At 43.3% G+C, this 18,650-nt stretch overlaps 1 long non-coding RNA gene across 2 annotated transcripts in view; it reads left to right on the top strand.

The window, feature by feature from the left end:
• Positions 1 to 18,650, top strand: part of LOC310751943 — a 414,687-nt gene that overhangs the window by 23,962 nt on the left and 372,075 nt on the right. The window contains exon 1 of one of the 2 annotated variants that reach the window (XR_014542703.1): positions 7,462 to 7,473. The exons of the other annotated variant lie outside the window; for it this stretch is intronic. This is a non-coding gene — a long non-coding RNA (uncharacterized lncRNA). Of the gene's footprint in view, positions 1 to 7,461; positions 7,474 to 18,650 lie in introns of those variants that run through there. 2 annotated transcript variants of the gene reach the window in all.

Genomic DNA, 18,650 nt, shown 5'->3' on the forward strand with positions numbered 1-18,650 from the left:
CTAATAGCATTTTTCCTTGAGTCACTTCCAAGTAGTTTCAAGGAGTGATGTTATGATTCACATATCTTCTTCCTTGTTATTGATGTTGCACACCATAGTTGGGTCACTTCCCTGGAAATTGCTATGGGTCCAGCATTTCAAAAGTGGTTTTGGGTGTTGGTGTTTCTTGAGATTGATCTCCCCCAAAGCAGAATTGGCAAAGCCTCTTGTCCTTTCCTGAGTGGCACAACACCTGAAAGATTTTGAAGTGCTGGGAAGCTGAGAGTAGTTAAAGGATCTGAGAGATGTTAGGAGACCACGATTACTGTAAAGCGCTACAGTTTGTGGAGTGGTTTAACAAGCAATCCCTCTCCACAGGGACACTGGGAACTGCAGCTGTATGAGGGGAATAGGGTTCTCCGAAGAACCTTCAACACCCTCAGCAAACTACAGCTTCCAGAATCCTTTGAAGGAAGACATGACTCTGTAAAGTGGTATAATAGTGTCCCTCTTGCAATTTTGTACCGTCTTCTTCTCTGGAAGGGTCAGCCTGGGAAGGCGGTCTCCGCCACTCCTCCTCTGCCCAGTCCCTGACAGCGATATTATTTTCCCTCTTCTGACTAGCTTGCCAGGACATCCAGCTAAGAAACTGATTGTAGGCTGAATCCAATGTCAGTCCCACCCAGGGGTTTTCTCAGGTTGAACTCACAGGAACTCAGTTCCGGCACTAATCACTAACTTAATCATAACAATTATGGGTTGTTTCTCATACTAGACTACTCTGAGTTAAACCAATTGATATCAATGGACTTAACTAACTGATTCATAATAACTTTCAGTTTAATCCATTTTTTTGTCCTACTCAGAGTAGACCCATTGAGGAACATGACTTACTTAGGTCCGTTAATTCTAGTGTATCTGAATATTTGAATGTTATTTCTGCAGGTAGAACCTTCCGAACCTGATATTCTTTAAGTCCCTGGTGCTCCTCAACTGGGAAATTAGTTGAATATTGATCTGTTCAACTGAGGAAGGAACAAGGCTCATTGTTAAAACTGGGAAAGGAGATGAAGGCCTCATGAGGAGAGGTAGGGAGCTACTTGGGAATTCTAATAGAAATATTTTTTCTTCTGTTGTTGCAGGGATGCCAATTCTGCCTCTGGAATTAATGCTGAGAGATACAGCACTGATACAGTGACTACAATTGATTCAGAATCCCATAGTGTTTCTGGTTTGGTTTGTTTCCCCCCCCCCCCCAAATAGCTATTGGATGATTGGAAAAATAAATGACAAGTTATAGAGCATTTGCCAACTTTGCCAGTGTGTCAGAGTGGGTAGGCAAGTATAGCCAGAAGTATACTTAGTCATACCCAAAGAGGGGTGATTTATTTCTGTCATAATAGATTGATACACACATTTTCTCTCTCTCTGTGTGTGTGTGTATCCCTCTGTTTAGTGTCTCAGCTGTGAAAGCTTCTCCCCACCCCTCAAGAGAAAATGAATTTGCCACTTGAATGGTTTTACCTAGGGGGAGAGCAGAGGTAGCCACATGGAGGCCAACAGGCTAGTCTTGTAGGACCAGACTTTATAAGCGGCATCTGCCCAAACATTTTACTCTTCTTTGTTGTGGTGCCTGTCCTTCTTTCCTGGGTGAGATCAGGCATTACCTAGGTGTTTGGGAAATGTGGGGAAACTCACACTTGTCTAGTATGGTGAAGTTCTGTGTAGCACGTTTAAAAAATAGGCATATGGCCATACATTTCATGTGTGGGGGGGTGTAATTCATTATGTAAATGAATGGCCCATCCAGTTCAACATCCTGCTCTCTCAGTGCCCACCCAGATTCCTGTGGGAAACTCTCAAACAGAAGTGGAGCACGAGCGTACATTGTGCCATCTGCTTGGCCACTGCGAGAACAGACTGCTGGATGACCCATTAGCCTGATCCTAGAGGGTGCTTCTTATGTTCCTTATGGGAAGCCTAGAAGCAGGACTTCATCACAACATCATCTCTCCTTACTTGGGATTTCCAGGAACTGGCATTCAAAGGTATATTGCATGCAATGGTGGAGGCAGAACATAATCACTGTAATGTGTAGCTACTGGAAGCCTTATCCTCCAGGAATTTGTAAAATCCCATTAACATTTGGATTAGAGAGATGTGTGTAGGAGAAGACCATCAGTAGCTGCTGACTGCCATGGCCATATGACCTTCAGCTTCAGAGGCAGTAGGTCTCTCTGCCTACCAGTTGCTGGTGAAGTAGAGTGGGATGGGGCTATTGACTTCATGCCTTGTATGTAGGCTTCCCAGAGGCATCTGGATGGCAAAGTGAGAAGAGGAAGGTGGAACAAAGCGGCTTTTGGACTGGTTCCTAAGAATGTCAGGAAAATCTTCTGGATCAGGTCAAAGGCCCATCAAGTCCAGAACGCTGTTCCTCCAGTGGTCAACACAAATCCCCTTGGTTAGCCTGAAAGCAGAAGCTCAACAGCCCTCTCCAGCTTGGCTCGACTTACATTCACATGGCACGTGACATTCCAGAGTTTGCGTTGATTCAGCCCTTCTCAAAGTCACTTCCAGGAATGCTTTGGACAAAAAGCAACTTGCCAAGGGAGGACTCCACGTACGAGGTGAAAGATGAGGAAGAACAAACAGGGACATACTGTAGGGGTGAATGGCTAAAGAAATGAAAACAGTGCTTAAAAAGCCTTGGCAGTTGCATGCTGGAGAACACTTTGGGTGTTTAAATAGAGCCTTGTGACAAGAAAATGCATCATCCTTTCAACTGACAGCACAGAGCAGCCCTAGTCAGTTTGCCTCAATGATGACACACACTAGTTGGATCTCTTGCCATTGCAGAAAGGTGCAGTTTGGCTACAAATCCGTTGCCTTTTTTTGGCAATTTCCCCAAGTGATCTTGATTCCTGTTCTTGCAAGCCTGCCATTCACTAATTTAATCAGTGTATCCAGGATTTCTCAGCACCAAATCTTTGCACTCTTTGATGCCTGACTCAATCAGAAGTAGGAAAGGATATTTTTCCCCAGCAAATATATATATGAGAAATACTGGTGGTGTTCATTTCAAATTTTCAGAGAAATTTAGTATGAAGCTCCTTTTCCTAAGGTGCTACTGTAAATCCATAAACGTTCTAACTGCTTAGGTGATGTGGTTGGAACACAAAATCCTGATAATGCAGCTGTTATGAAGGGTCTTGCTTTTAACTATCCCAATTCTCCTGCTAAATATCCCTATCCAAACACCTCTCCTTTCTCTGAATTTATTGCCGATTCTGTTTCCATCGCGGTCTACTGTAAATGGTTCCAATGACTTCAAGTTGTAAGAAATGAGATTCCGACTAAACATACAGGGGAAAAAAATTCTGACAATAAGAGCTTTTTGACAGTGGAACAGTCTCCCTTTGGAGGTTCTGGACTCTCCTTCCTAAGCAGAGGTTGGATGGAAATCTGTCATGGAGGCTCTACCTGAGATTCTTGCATTGCAGGGGGTTGGACTAGATGACCGTTGGGGTCCTTTCAAACTCTAAGATCCTGTTATTCTATGACCCCTCCAAAGGTCCTGCTGTGCCATTTTAAAAACCAAGAGAACTTGCATAATTTAAATAAAAGGAGTGATAGAAAACAACCCACAATTGTCCCACGCTTTGTTGTTAACAGTTTGAGGTAAGCCTTGTGGGTTTGCAAAATGGCAGGCTGGGCACCTTACAATACAATCCTATACATGACTACTCGGAAGTAAGGCCCGCTGAGTTCAAACCCTCTGAATATTACAGGGACAGATGAAAAGACTTTCTGGGTTAGGCTGGGGCTCCACCACTCTCTTCCTCCCCAGATTCAATTGCAGATCTCCCTTCCAAACACCTTGATGCAGGCATATGAAAATGAACAAGTCTGTTTTAAGCAAATACATAAAGCCAAGATAATGCACCCTTCCAAGTGGTTGAGGAGTTTCTTAGCCCCCTCCCCTATTTATACCGTATCCATGGACAAGGACGGAAGATGGGGACCCAAGCTACTCTTAAAGGGGCCATGAGAAAAATTGCAGTTAAGCAAAATTTGGAATTTGGGACTCTACATAACATAGTGAGAAGCTATGATGGCTTAAGGGCTTTTATAACTGTCTCAGCATTTTCAGGGCAGTTGGATGCTCTGTTCTTGCAAGAATTTTTTCACCTGGCTAAGGTGGTCAACAAAAGAGGTTTAAAGACTGTCTCGAGAGAAATCCCTAAAAATGAAGTATAAACACCAACAATTGGGAAATACTGGCCTGCGAGCACTCTAATTGGAGAACAGCCTTTACCAAAGGTGTCATGGGTTTTGAAGACACTCAAACTCAGGATGCAAGGGAGAAACATGCTAAGAGGAAGGTACGCTTTGCAAATCCACACTGTGATCAACTTCCACCCGGTAATCAATGTCCCCAGTGTGGAATGACGTGTGGATCCAGAATTGGCCTCCACAGTCACTTATGGACTCACTGTTAAAACCATGTTCATGGAAGACAATCTTGCTCAAGTGATCTCCAGAGAAGAAGAAGATTTTTTTCACCCGGCTAAGTAAGGATATGTCCCTGACTGACAGAGCTACAAAAGCTGAGGCTGCTGAAGAGGTGAGAGCCCATCTTGGCTATTTCTGAGTGAAGACCTGCTAAATCAAACCTGAACTTCCACAGCCACCACCCACCATGAAAAGCCATTGGCAGGACTGGCAGCAAAAGCAGCAAATGTGCTTTATACTCAAGATAATATTTTATTCCCAGGCCAATTCTGCTATTTTAATGGTGCACTGTATATCTAACTTCCCTTTGTAATTCTTTCTTTTAAAATATTTAATACATTACTTTGCTGTTAATTTTGTTTCTTTGAATGTGTATGTTATATCTGATTTTCTTCTGCAATTATTTATTCCAAATGGTTTGATATGATATTTCAATGTAAAACTATTTGATTTCTCCCCCTTCAAAATATAAAGCAATATAGAAATGAACTGAATGACCATAATCATTTTAATATGCATTGATCTATTGAATTTAATGCTTCCAAGTACATCATGTCAATTAATCTCAGCCCGACTGTTCTGAGCAGGACATACAACCCCATTCCCACAAATTCAAACTATTCTATATATCCCCGTTTTCAATGACATTTCCTGATTTCTGATTCCGTGAATTTCGTCCAGTTTATGTTCTGCTTCTCATGGTGCCTGGTGGTGGCACTTAGAATCTTCGGCAAGGGCTGCAGTCACTTCTGGGAAGCGACAGCGGAGAGCAGAGGCTGGGGGAGATGAAAGCGGGAGTTGCACCAGTGGAGATGGAAGCACATCCCATGCGGGTTATTCCCTCACAGCACAGAGCAGGAGTGCAAGGGTTGCATTGCTCGATGCAGGAGGGCTGGTCGGAGCAGTGGAGAGCTGGGCCCGGGATGGATATGGTGAACGGTGGAGGCTGAATGGTGACGGTGGAGGTAGGGCATTTACTGTAGCACTGGCTCTTTCCACAGGACATCTTTGCTGAATGGATCTGAAGAAACACATTAAAATAACATTAGATCAGGATAGTGGATTAGGTTAATGGTCCATCTAGTCCTCCTTTTTTTATTTATATAGACAAACCTACTACCATGGATAGTTGCTCATGCCAGTCATATACAGAGCACACCTATTCAAGTTAAGGAGCATGGCTAAGGCCCCATCAGTTGTATACATTTCAACCTGCAGATTTCTACTTAACACCAAAGTAACCTGGGAAATGGCTATTTAGTGAGAATTTTTAGGCGACCTTTCTCCCCCTCACTGAGCTTCAGTTTTCAGGGTGATTTAACAAGCAGTTCCTCTTTCCCAGGGAACCTGGTGAGGGGGAAATGGCTGCCTCAACAGTTCTAACCACTCCCAAAATACGACAGTTCCCAAGAGTCATTATTTTTAATATGGTGTGACAGTGGTGTAACTGTACACTGCAGAAGATTCAACAATCAATTCCTCTTCCCAGGGAAATGTGAGAGGAGGAAATGGACCCCCTAGTAACTCTAAGCACCTTTTAAACACCACATTCTCAAGATTCATCAAATTTAAATTTGGTATGATAGCATTGTTGGGATGTTCATAGACATTCTAGAGTACAGAATAAATAAGGTTCTTGAATTCCTGCCTCCTCTGAGCTCAGTATAAATACTAAAATCTACTTTCCCCAAAAAAGCTGTTAGAATTCAAATATTTTTAACATTCTGTAATGTATCTTAACCAAACGTACCTGATTCTTCACTGAGCAGGACTCAACTGGTACGTCTCAGTGTTGAGGAAGGATGATGGTGTCTCCTTGCATCCCAGGGCTTTTTATACCGTTCCTTTTCAGAAGGTTCTAATTAACTGCTAGCATCATGTCCCATCCTACAATATCCAGGTTGTCCCAAAGTGTGATTTCACTCCGCATACTCATTTGTTCCACCTGGTATTTTAGCCCATAGGCGGGATCCTCCCTCCGGAAATTGCTAGGGTCCAAATGTTTGCAAACGTGACTTTGGGTGCTACTGAACAAAAGCAGCCCAATTTCATAGAATCAAGGAATCATAGGATTTTAAAGTTGGAGGAGACCCCAAGGGTCCTCTAGTCCAACATTCTGCAATGCAGAAATATGCACGTGGCCTGTATGGGGGTCAAACCCATGGCATTGGGGCTATGAGCACTGCACTCTAATCAACCGAGATGGGATGCAAATAGCTTCCCAACATCATCTTTGCCATTATTTGTGTGAATAGGGGAGTTCCACCACCAAGTAAGGTGAATTTCTGCATGTTCATAGCTGGTCCTACGCCTAGGCAAAGTGAGATGTCTTGCTCAGGTGGTTGAGGCAGGGGACCCTAGCAATTTTCAGAGGGAGGATCCTGACTGTAAGCTGATATACCAGGGAGAACAGCTGGTCCTACCCCTAAGCAGAGGGAGGTGTCTGGCTCAGGTGGTTGAGGCAGGGGGTGCCTGGGTGGAGCATGATGTTGGAGGTTAGAGCTATGCAGTGCCAGCTGGCCTGTCTCATGCCAACCCATGGTGGGAGACATCCCATCACTGTTAATGGGCATGTATCTTTATTCTGGGCCACATGCATACTCCTGCATTGCAGGGTTTGGGACTAGATGAGTCTTGGGGTCCTTTCCAACTGGATGATTCTATGAAATTGGGCTGTTGAGCTAGGAAGGCTGTTTTAGCTCAGTATTCTCCAAAGTCAGGTTTGCAAGCATTTTGGACTCTAGCAATTTCCGGAGGGAGGATCCTGCCTATGGGATGAAACACCAGGCAGAACAAATGAGTACAGATGGTGAACTCACACCTTGGAACAGGATGGATATTGTATTATAGGACATGACGCTAGCAGTTAATTGGGACCTTCTGGAAAGGAATGGTATAAAAAGCCCTGAAATGTCAGGAGACAACATCAGCCTTCCCCAACACTGAGACACTCCAGTCGAATCCTGCTCTTTGAAGAATCAGGTAAGTTTAACCAAGATGCATTCTAGCATATTCAGAATCTTTGAATTCCAGCAGCTTTGGGGGATAAGTTTATTCACTGAATGCTAATTTGCTTGGTGGTTCTTTTGTGGAATTCTGCAAGATGGAAATTGGTGGTAGGACCTAGGAGGGACATTTGAAGATATATATGCTGAGGTCAAAGCAGGCAGGGATTCAACAGGATTACTTTGCTTAGAGGGCAAGGGGATCTAGGTTTTGATGTACTGATTTTAATGAATCCATGCTCAATCCCTGCAGTTTTCTGGGGAATTCCAGTAAGGAATCCCCTATGACTTGGATATACAGGTCATACCCCCCCAGAGCCATGTGTTCAATATTATGGGGACAAGTATGGTGAACTGAATTCCAACGGAGGTCAGAAGGACCTCCCTCACTGTTGAACTTCCAGCACCTACTGAAGACTTTTTAATAATAATAACAATAACAATAACAATAACAATAACAATAACAATAACAATAACAATAACAATAACAATAATAATGGAATTTTTAAAAGTCTTTATTATATTTTATTGAAGTCTGATTTTATAGCTTTTACTTTTCTGTAATTTATTTATTGGACACCACTTGGAGACGATAATAGTGAAACAAAATACAAATACCGTAGATTCCGGTGTATAAGGTGACTTTTTAACCCCGGAAAAGAGGTTAAAAAGTCGGGGGTCGCCTTATACGCCGGGTATAAGGTGGGCGGGCTCCATGCCGGGAGAAAGCCACCCGGCAAGGAGCCCACAGCCCGCTGCCCGCCACTGCTGCTTCAGAAGCAGCAGTGGGCAGGCTCAGCTCCATGCCGGACGGCTTTCTCCTGGCACAGAGCTGCCCAGCGTATTAGGCGACTGGGCGTATTAGATGAACCCCCAAATTGCAGCCAATTTGGGGGGTCATCTAATACGCCCAGTCACCTAATATGACGGAATCTACAGTAGTTTAAATCAATAATAATGAAATAATACCATAATGAAAAGCATTTTTGTACCCATTTACATTTTTAAAAATATATAAAGACTGCATGTTAATTGCATTCATGAAGAAGACTAGTTCAGTCCCAAATCCATTGCTCCAAATGTGTTCTGGGATGTCCATGGACATTCCAACATCGCAAAGGGAAGAATCACAGAATGTAGCTGTTATACAGGTTATGCTAGGCTTCTGATTGGGGTTGGTGCCCACAAAGAGCCAGGGGACACCTGAGACTGGGTACTGTTGAGTGGAAGGGAGGGCAGAAATTCAAGAATATTGGTTCAGGTAGTTTAGCAAATGGGTGGAGTTTACACTGTTGTGTAATGAGTAGCAATAACTCAGTAATAACCAGGTCATTGGGGGAAGGTATCTCATGACATTAACTTTTAACACATTGCAAACTGTTCATTGCAAAGTACTATAATTCAGTCAACTAAACCCTATTCATATTAGTTTCAATGAAATTATCTGACCCTAAATTATCTGCACTATACAGTTATAGCACTATAATACCACATGAAAAATAAGGAAGCTTATTAACTATACTTTTTAAGGTTCTTAGAGTTAATAGGGAGCTCATTTTCCCCTGATAGCGTTTCTTGGGAAGAGGAGTTGATAGTTAAATCACTTTCAATATTGCAGCACTGTACGGGGAAGAGAGGTCGCCTAACAACTCTCAGAACCTGATTAGAAACTAGCATTTCCCAGGATCCTTTGAGGGAAGCCATGACTATTTGAAGTAAAAAGATATTGTTGTGCTTGGGCCCTTCTTGTGGGATACAAATAGGGGCATATGGTTGGCCGCTGGAAGAACAACATGCAGGACTAGATATGCCATTAACCTGATTCAGCAGACTCTTCTTACATTATTTTAATGCTTTTCTCTAGATCCATTCAGCAAATATGTCTTGTGGAAAGACCCAGTGCTATAGCAGATGCCCTACCTCCACCGTCACCATCCAGCCACCACCATTCACTATATGCATTCCGGGACCAGCTCTCCACTGTTCTGACCAGCCTCTCTGCGTCGATCAGTGCAACCCTTGTGCTCCCGCTCTGTGCTGCGAGGGAATTGCCCCCATCTCCGCTGGTGCAGCCATCTCCCCCAGCCTTTGTTCTCCGCTGTCGCTACCCAGAAGTGACTGCGGCCCTTGCCGAAGGTTCTAAGGACCCGCAACTCAGGCACAGAATGAACATTCGAAGACGACTATGGAAAAAAAATCAGAAAATTACATTCATAACTGGGATGTTCAGAATTTCTGAGTTTGTCGGCATAAGTTCACATGTATCCAATCCTACTCCTATCCAGAACAGACCAGCTGATAATATTTGCAGCTTCTGATTCACCCAAGATTCCACCCAATCTGAAAAGCACTATTGTGTGCCATTTCCTTTATAAAAAAGGAACAAAAAACCCCAACAAATTATGTAGCTCGGTCACTTGCAGATATCTGATGGACTTCTCATATGTTTCCCAATCTTTTGGCTGCAATCTTTTGCTTTCTCATTAGTAATGTTTGCATTTAAGTAACCTCCTTGTCTGGACTGGCATTTGGGTGCGACCTGAAACTATGGAAAGGTTCTTTGCTTCTGCTTCTCAATAATAGTAATAAAATTTCCTGTTGTATCAACACCTGCAGTTTCCTTGTAGTGTCATTTGATCTTTCTGGTTTCTATCCCAGATGGTGTTCCACTGGGGAAGTGAATAAACCACAACACAGAACAGCAATACCAGGAACATGGGAGCTGCCTCATATTGAGTCAGACCACTGGTCCATCTAGCTTAATATTGTCTACACTGAGTGGCAGAGGCTCTCCAGGGTTTCAAGGAGAGGACATTCCCAGTCAAGGATAGAACCTTGGACCTTCTGCATTGGATCTACCACTGAGCTGTGCCCCTTTTTTAAAAAGTAAAACAAGATTCTAATTCTCTTGGTTTTGGATTTAAGTCTGGTTTAAGTGACATCATGGGAAGGGGAAACCGTCCCCCCCACCCGATGAAAATAGGGATGTCCTATTTAATAATAATAATAATAATAATAATAATAATAATAATATCCCCGCCATCTGACTGGGTTGCCAAAGCCACTCTGGGTGGCTTTCAACATTAATAAAAACATAATAAAACCTTAAACCTTAAAAAAAAAAAATGTCCCTAGACAGGGCTGCCTTAAGATGTCTTGTAAAGATTGCATAGTTACTTGTCTCCTTGGCTTGGTGGTCATTTAACTCCATACCCTCCAACCAGAGTGGTTGTTTTTTCCAGCTGTAACTCATTGGGGCTCGGTTCCGGCACCTCTCAGGGGGGAGCCATTTTAATTCTAAGGGGAAAAGGAAGGGTGAAATATACTCAGAGTCGCAAAGTGATTTCATGCTCTTTATTCAGCTCATAGTGGTGAGGAGGAATGAATGAAAGTCCCCTCAATGTATCTGCTTTATATACATTATTTACACAATGGGCTGCACATGATTGGCTAATTCCGGAATTCTACTGTAAGCCAATCAGGTTGTGGATTCACTTCTATCTGGAGCATGGTTGGGTGGTTCCTGCCAACCAATCACACTGCTGCATTGTTCTAGGACCAATCAGACTGCTGCATTCTGAATCCTATTGTTCTAGGACCAATCAGACTGCTGCCTTTTGGATCCTATTGTTCTAGGACCAATCAGACTGCTGCAGTTTGGATCCTATTCAACTCAGTACATAACAAAGGGTGATGATGGTGAGTTTCAGGACCTCTTTGTCTAGAAAAATAGCACTGCCTTCAGCTTTTCTCTGATGAAAATAGGGATGTCCTAATGAAAAGCAGGACATTCCGGGATCAAATCTGAAAAATTCTAGAAAAAATAGCACTACCGTCATCTTTGCTCTGATGAATATAGAAGAAGAAGAAGAAGAAGAAGAAGAAGAAGAAGAAGAAGAAGAAGAAGAAGACGAGGAGGAGGAGGAGGAGGAGGAGGAGGAGTTTGGATTTGATATCCTGCTTTATCACTACCCGAAGGAGTCTCAAAGCGGCTAACATTCTCCTTTCCCTTCCTCCCCCACAACAAACACTCTGTGAGGTGAGTCGGGCTGGGGCTGAGAGACTTCAGAGAAGTGTGACTGGCCCAAGGTCACCCAGCAGCTGCATGCAGAGGAGCGGAGACGCAAACCCAGTTCACCAGATTAGGAGTCTACTGCTCTTAACCACTACACCACAATGGCTCTCGCACTAGCACTGCCTCCAGCTTTTCTCTGATGAAAATAGGGATGTCCTAAGGAAAAGTGGGACATTAAGGGATCAAATCTGAAACCAGGACGGCTTCTGTAAATCTGGGGTTGTCCCTGTAAAATACGGACACTTGGAGGGTCTGCATTTAGTATTTTCTAATGGGTGCAAAAGAGTTGTTTTATGTGACATCACATTAATTGGTAGAATCCAATTTGGAAACTCTGTTTCCTAAGATATGAGCTATCTAGGACAAAACAGCAATTAAGGCAACCCCAGTTTTTTGTCACAAGTGATTTCTGATGAATACCAACAATACTGAGGAAAGGTCTGAATGAAGACCACAGCTGAGCTATTCCTAGATTAGCCCAGGATATGATTGCTATTTCTATTAAGTCAATGGGATCATATTTTATCTAATAAGGGATCATATTAGGACAGGTGTTGCCAAACTACATTTCCCATCATCCCTAGCCTTTGTCCGTGCTTGCTACAGTGGATGGGAGTTGTAGTTTAGCAACAATTGCAGAGGCAAAGATTCTCCAGCATTGTTTTAGAGTTTCCAATGGGGCAGAGGATGGTGATGAAATAAGTAACTAGTTCAACCCATTGACTTATTTCCAGGAAATATCACCTCGTGCTTACTTGGGTGTCTTTTTGGCAACAAAAGACTCCATTCATCTCAGCTTACTTTAAAAAAAATAAAATCTTAAGCATTTTGGCTGTTTGGGGAAAGTGCCAAATGTGTTCATTGAGATTTATTTACTCTCAGATACACGTGCAAATTACAAGATTTACAGCCCTGGATCCTTAAACTCTTATTTATTGTTTCAACGCGGCTCCTAAAGTTTCATTGTGGATCATGTTTCTCCAACCCAGATAAATTTAAGCAACTGATACCCCCGGAGAGCAATTCCTCCCCCTTTAAAAATTGACACTGGTATTTGCTTTTTCATTTAAAATGTGTGCATGCTACCGAAAGCTCTCTAAAGGCAGTTTCTAAACAGTACTGCTACTAATACCAGATACAAACATCACTGCTCCAGAGAAGCATGTTGACTCAATTTTAAAAGTATAGAACAATCCCCTCCTCATATCAGAGAGGATACAATGAGAGTGTAAGGTAAAATAAATGAAACAAAACAAAAAAAAAACATCAGTTTAGGAAGTATCAAAATCCAAGATGACAATGTTATAGCAGGCAGAAAGTTTTCTATGCTTCTGGGAGATGTCTTTTGTTTCATCTTTGCTTGCATAAACAATAAAGCAGCACCCCTCTGCCTCAAAATAATCTTTTTATTTCATTCCTTTAGCCAGATGCAGTTTCACTGTTCATTTTTCCACCAAAGCAACTCACCAAACCGGTTTATAACAATTAGCTCACATGGAACCCTTTACGTTCTTCCGATATTGTGCAACAGCTAGCCAGGCAGCTGCAAGATGACAACCAGTCAAAGGTATGAATTGACAATCCACCTTTTTGTTTTGAACACTGTTTAATGGGGCTAATTCTGGAGACTTCAGTGGCTATTTCAGTAATTTCTGCAATTTCTCAAACATTAACGTAACAACAATAATAAAAGAAGCATCTATCTCAAAGCTGGATAGAAAAGATTATTTTACTGAGATAATTTAGCCTGCTATTTAAACCTCACTACACCTAGCAGTTCTAAAGCACACCAGTGCAAGTAGATAAATAGGTACCGCTCCGGCGGGAAGGTAAACAGCATTTCTGTGCGCTATTCTGGTTTGCCAGAAACGGCTTAGTCATGCTGGCCACATGACCCGGAAGCTGTACGCCGGCTCACTAGGCCAGTAAAGCAAGATGAGCGCCGCAACCCCAGAGTCATCCATGACTGGACCTAACGGTCAGGGGTCCCTTTACCTTTACCTTTTACCACCACTCAGGCTTTACTGATTGGTGGAGTAACTTTCACTCTGCCATCCAAATGCACTGAGGTTGAGAAGGGGGCAGTAACTCTGCCATCCTTGAGCTGGTACAGCAATCAGACCTGGCACTATGATGCCAGTGAGACTGGCTCAAGACTCACTCTATTTCAGCCCAGCATTACCTCTCCCCACTGGCAAAAGATTTCTGGACTGCAAGGAGTTGGACTAGGTGATCCTCATTGGGCGTCCAACTTGACGATTCTATGAATCTATGGAAAACCTCCATAATGCCCTGTTTTGGAGCCTTCGGCTCCCTGCAGCCAGCAAGCACCCTGCCAGCTGCACTCCCACCCACCAGTTTAGCCAGCAGAGCTGGCTGAAGGGCAGGAATGAGCGGATCTGTCAATTTTGGTTGCTCTCTGTTTCTGTCAGGGACCGTGCTTCAGAGGGCTGGACTGAGGAGGAATGGTGGGAGCCTGTCTCTGCTCCTGCTCCAGATCTTGAATCTTCCCAGGAGCAGGAGGACAGTATAGATTTGGAACAGTGGTTTGCAGAGGGACATAGTTCAGAAGGCAGAAGCTGGGAAATACTGGATGTTGAACAACTAGGAGAAGAAATACTGGAAGGGAAAGGGTTCACAGGTTCACAGTCTCTAGACAGCATTCCTCCACGGCCCTCCCCAAGGTCTAGAAGGGCTCAGAAAGTGGCAGAACAGAAAGCACATGGGGGCAAGCTCAGATTTCGAGACATAGAAGTGACGTATGTTCATTGGAACCAAAGAGGGTGGGCTCTTTAATTAGGAGCACCGCCATTACTAGGAAATGTGTTCTTTATTCTCTCTCTGTGATTATTAAAGTTTCTAACTGGTAAGAAGACTCATTTTCCTTTGTTCTGCTTATCTACGACCATGAGGGAGGAAGCTGGTTCCTGGAAGCCTGACAGTTTCTCATCCTTCCAAACATGTCTCCACATTAGTTTGCAATTTTGTTTTTAAAGACATTCAGATAAGATGAACGCTAACTTCCAAATAGAAATACTGAAATACAGTGGTACCTCGGTTTACGAGCTTAATCCATTCCGGAAGTCCCTTCTTAAATCGAAACCGTTCATAAACCGAGGTGCGCTTTCCCTAAAGTGGCCTTCCGCCACCGGTGCCTTCCACCATTCGGATTCATTTCTTAGACCAAGGTAAAGTTCTCAAACCAAGCCACTATTTCCGGTTTTGCGGAGTTTGTAAACCAAATCGTTCTTAATCCAGACTGTTCCTAAACCAAGGTACCACTGTATTGAATTCTAGCAGTATCATACCCATTGATGCTCAGAAGTTCTAAGAAACCAAATCAGAGAAGTGAAAAAAAGAACTGTTTGTTTGTTTAGCCACCACATTCTGTCTTATAGAGAGCTCTGAAAGGTCCCCTTATTACAGAAAAAGAAGTATGAGCACAGTGATTTATCCCAGTAATAAATGCTTTAGTGATAAGCAGCACAATCTAGGAGATGGAGAGGGTTTATCAGAGTGGGGGAGCAAGAGCTGCAGTGGTATAGCTCAGATGGTAGAACATAAAACTCTTGGGGCTGTGGGTAGAGCCCCACGTTGGGCAAAGAGATCCCTACATTGCAGGGTGTTGGAATAGATGACCCTTGTGGTGCCTTCCAACTCTACAATTCTATGAATGGGTTTCACTGCAGAAGTTCCTACCACTGTTCTTCACAAAGCAGTTGGCTTTGACAGCCATTGTGAAGGAACAGAAGCCCAGCCCAGCTAGTGAAAGCAGGGGTGAGTGGAAATTGTCGAGATTCACTGGGGAACTCATGTTTGGGATGCAGCATGTGAATTCTTTAGCTTTGCATTGGAAGGGAGTAGTTTTGAAATTTTGCTTTTGAATTATGGTGCTGGAGGAGACTCTTGAGAGTCCCATGGACTGCAAGAATATCCAACCTATCCATTCTTAAGGAAATTAGCCCTGAGTGCTCACTGGAAGGACAGATCCTGAAGCTGAGGCTCCAATACTTTGGCCACCTCATGAGAAGAGAAGACTCCCTGGAAAAGACCCTGATGTTGGGAAAGTTTGAGGGCACAAGGAGAAGGGGATGACAGAGGACAAGATGGTGGGTCAGTGTTCTCAAAGCTACCAACATGAGTTTGACCCAACTGCGTGAGGCAGTGGAAGACAGGAGTGCCTGGCATGCTCTGGTCATGGGGTGATGAAGAGTCGGACAGGACTAAACGACTAAACAACAAAAAAGTTTTGAACTGTGAGAAAGGGGACAGTTTATTTCCTCATTACCTCTGTCCCCACATCTCTAGCACACATGTGTGAGAGAAATAACGGTTGCAGAATCCTCAATTACTCCATGCTACTTTACTCAAAATTCTGCCATTGTTTAAATCTGTAAAATTCTGCAATTGTCCTCCATCCCTGCTTTGTTCAGATCTCTGCTATTGTTTAAAGCCATGGTTTTCCTCTGTGTTCCTTCATCATTGCTTTATTCAAACTTTTGATGGTATTTTAAACCACCACTTTCCCCCTCTCAGTGTGACTCCCTTCTCACTGTCATGCCATGACTGCTGCTGTTGTATAACCCGCCTTTCCTTTTTCTCTCATCCCCTGCTCTAACTTCATGCAAATCCAGGATTAGTAAGCATTTCCAATGGAGGCAGCTATCTGACTTCACACAAATCTAAGATTTTGATGTGGTACTGCAGCTCCTCAAATGGGGGCTGCGTGATGACATGATGACATTTTTATTATATATAGTGATATATAATAAATTGCCTGCAGTGACTGACTGTGAGTCAGGAGTCCTTCCCAGCCCTAACTGGAAATATCAGGGACTAAACCTGCAACCACTTTCATGCACAGAAAATGCTCTACCATTGAGCTACAACCCTTCCCCTGTTCAGGAGACTCAGGCAGAATTGTTGGGTGTGTTGTCACCCCGAGTGTCTTTCAACCTGTGGCAATTGCTTTGCTGTCTAACGAAAGGGCCAGCTCTACAATCCATTATCAGCTCTTAGGGGCTTCCAAGAAACTGTGTATTTTAGCATTTAGTTCCCTACAAATGGATTATTTCTGTTTCACTTTTAAACAGAAGCTTGATACAGTGGTACCTTGGGTTAAGTACTTAATTCGTTCCAGAGGTCCGTTCTTAACCTGAAACCATTCTTAACCTGAAGCACCACTTTAGCTAATGTGGCCTCCCACTGCTGCCGTGCCGCCAGAGCACAATTTCTGTTCTCATCCTGAAGCAAAGTTCTTAACCTGAGGTACTATTTCTGGGTTAGCGGAGTATGTAACCTGAAGCGTATGTAACCCGAGGTACCACTGTATATATGTGAAATATATGACAACAGCAGGAAACTGGAAGTTTTGATGCAGTGAATACTTTATTTTGAAAGAGTCGAGAGACACATTTCAACAACTTGAATTTTCAGTGGATCTAACATCTTGATTTCTTATTCCATGGTCTTCACAATATTCGTTGTGTGCTCTGTGTTTTGGAGTTTAGAATCGCTGGCATGGACTGCATCCGCTCAGGCCTCCGGACTGCATTTTCTGAGAATAGATGCCTGTGGCGCTTAGACGGGAGGTTGCACCATATCCACCAAAGGCTGTTCCTTCATTGGAGGTAATCATACGAGCACAGGGGTTGTATTGCTCAATGCAGAGTGGTTGGTCAGGGCAGTAGAGAGCTGGCCCAGGGATGGTCAGGACAAAGGGAGGTGGCTGAATCGTGACGGTGGAGGCAGGGCAGCTGGCGAAGCATTGGTTATATTCGGCAGACATCGTTGCTGAAGTGGTTGTGTGGATCTGAGGAGAAACATCAGGTGGGGGTGGTTGATAAAATGTACAAGGGTCAATGATAATATAATTTCACAGTGTTCAGGTCCCCCAACAGACCTTTAAAAACATATCAAACTTCAGAGGTGGACAGAAAAATATAGTGATGAATGGGAGCCAAGTTGTATAATGCCCAGGACAATGATGGAACAGACTTGTGGGTTGACATGAAGAGCCTTGCTGGATCAGGCTAGGATCAGCAACTGGTTCTCACAGTGGTCCACCAGATGTCTCTGGGAAGCCAGATAAGAGCCAGTTCTCCCCACTTGTGATTCCCAGCAACTGGCAATTAGAGGTAAAGTGCCTTTGACAGTGGAGGTTCAACACAGTCATTGTGGCTTCTGGCCATTAATAAAGTTATCTTCCAGGTTTCCAATGTTAGTTGTACTCAGAGTAAACCCACGGAAATCGATGGACATGAATAGTTTTGTTCGGGGAATGCCAATATGGTATCCTTCAGGTGTTGTGGAGTTCAACTCTCATCATCCCCACCCAACATGGCCAATAGCCAGGGACAAGCAGAGGTGTAGTCCAAACCATTTTGAGTGCAATATGTTTGCTACCCTTGCCTTAGGTCCATTCATAGCAGTTGGTCTACTCTCCCTTAGTTGAATACAACCCATAAAAAATTTAAATAGCAGTAACATCATTATTTTTAATATACCGTATTTTTCGCTCTATAAGACGCACCAGACCACAAGACGCACCTAGTTTTTGGAGGAGGAAAACAAGAAAAAAAATATTCTGAATCTCAGAAGCCAGAACAGCAAGAGGGATCACTGCGCAATGAAAGCAGCAATCCCTCCATTTTTTGCTCTATAAGACTCACTTTTTCCCTCCTAAAAAGTAAGGGGAAATGTGTGTGCGTCTTATGGAGCGAATGCAGGCTGCGCAGCTATCCCAGAAACCAGAACAGCAAGAGGGATTGCTGTTTTCATTGCGCAGTGATCCCTCTTGCTGTTCTGGCTTCTGAGATTCAGAATATTTTTTTTTCTTGTTTTCCTCCTCCAAAAACTAGGTGCGTCTTGTGGTCTGGTGCGTCTTATAGAGCGAAAAATACGGTAGCTTATTGGAAACCTTCCACCAAGAGCAAGGACATTTAATTCTAATCATTATTGGTAAATCTACACCCCCTCCACTACCTTGAATCAGTGTTCAGTTTCTGCCCAATCCTAAGACATTCCAAACATTATATGGGCTTATTAACAACATTCTACGGCTTAATCTTCCCTTTGTA

Source organism: Podarcis filfolensis, assembly GCF_964270895.1.
Source record: "Podarcis filfolensis genome assembly, chromosome: 16".
In the NCBI taxonomy this organism is placed as follows: Eukaryota; Metazoa; Chordata; class Lepidosauria; order Squamata; family Lacertidae; genus Podarcis; species Podarcis filfolensis.